Below are 1,346 nucleotides of genomic sequence, written 5' to 3' on the forward strand. Positions count from 1 at the left end.
CTAGCAAAATTCAGACTTCTTCTGGATGGGATCAGTATTTTTCATTAGATCATGTAAGTGTTTTAATTTTTTATTGAATTTTCCTGTTGGCCTGTATTTATGCTTTAATCTCTCATATAGAAACATTTTGTTTTGTCTTAAGAATGAAGATCAGAAAAATAAAATTTCCTAGCAGTACAAAGAGGAGAAGGGAATTTGGAATTTTACATGCCTCTAATTAGGTAAAAAGCAGAAGGCTTTCATGCTAAAGAAAATAACAAAACTTCATGTAGCAGTGAAGTTTTTGCAAGCAATGGGCTATCCAATAGGCTTTGATGCAGATACTGAATATATGAGCTCCAATGAAAAGTCAGATAACAAAGGCAAAAATGAACCAGTGTTGTCAAACTCAAGCAATAATACTGGAAATTCTACAATTGAAACCTCTAGTACCTTAAAGGTAAGAACTCAGGGCCCTATCCTTTCAGCAAGTGGTAAGAACCCTGTCATGGAGCTGAATGAAAAAAGAAAAGGGCTTAAATATGAATTCATCTCTGAAATGGGTGGAAGCCATGATAAGTGATTTGTTTTGGAGGTATAAGTAGATGGGCAGAAATTCCATGGTGCAGGCCCAAATTAGAAGGTAGCAAAAACCAGTGCAGCAGTAGTTGCCCTGGAGAAGCTATTTTCTGGACCCAATGCAGCAAATAATAAGAAAAAAATATTCCTCAGGCCAAGGGTATAGTAAATACAGCTGTGGCAGTGGCTATCCAGGCAGCCCAGGGGAAAGGAAGAGGAACCCTCTCAAGAGGAACTTTTTTTGGCACTGCAGCTGCCCCTGGTTACATAGTTCTAGGTTATAGCATACCCTATGGCTATAGCACAGCTTTTCCAGCCTATGGTATGCCCAAGAGAATGGTTCTGTTGCCTGTTATGAAATTCCCAACCTATCCAGTTCCCCACTACTCATTCTTTTAGCATATGGCTGAAGCTAATTCCTATTGATTGAGCAACAATCCAGTCCAGTCCCGAATATTAGAAGAGAGAACAAGCCTTTTTTCTCCAGTTTCCTTTGAACACATAACTTGTGCAAAAAAATATTTGTAAAGAACATCTTTTCCTATTTTTAATTTTTTGATTAAAAAAAATGAAAATTTAGTTATCTAAAACTTGAAAGAAAAAAAATACATACAGATCTTCCATTCCCTCACCACAATCAAAAACCTAGTTCTTTGCAATGTTACCACATTTTCTGATAATAATTTGTACCAGTCCTTCTGTTCTAGGGAAAAAACTACCTGCTCAAAATTTGTTTTAAATGAAGTCTCAGATTATGTAAAATTAAATTTGTGAAGGATGTATAGAAT

General features: G+C 36.1%; 1 pseudogene; it reads left to right on the forward strand.

Moving 5' to 3' along the window:
* Nucleotides 1-241: 241 nt before the first annotated feature.
* Nucleotides 242-1,025, forward strand: LOC130458946 (spermatid perinuclear RNA-binding protein-like; annotated as a pseudogene).
* The last annotated feature ends 321 nt before the right edge of the window (nt 1,026-1,346 follow it).

This window comes from Monodelphis domestica, chromosome 4 (genome assembly GCF_027887165.1).
Source record: "Monodelphis domestica isolate mMonDom1 chromosome 4, mMonDom1.pri, whole genome shotgun sequence".
Classification (NCBI taxonomy): domain Eukaryota; kingdom Metazoa; phylum Chordata; class Mammalia; order Didelphimorphia; family Didelphidae; genus Monodelphis; species Monodelphis domestica.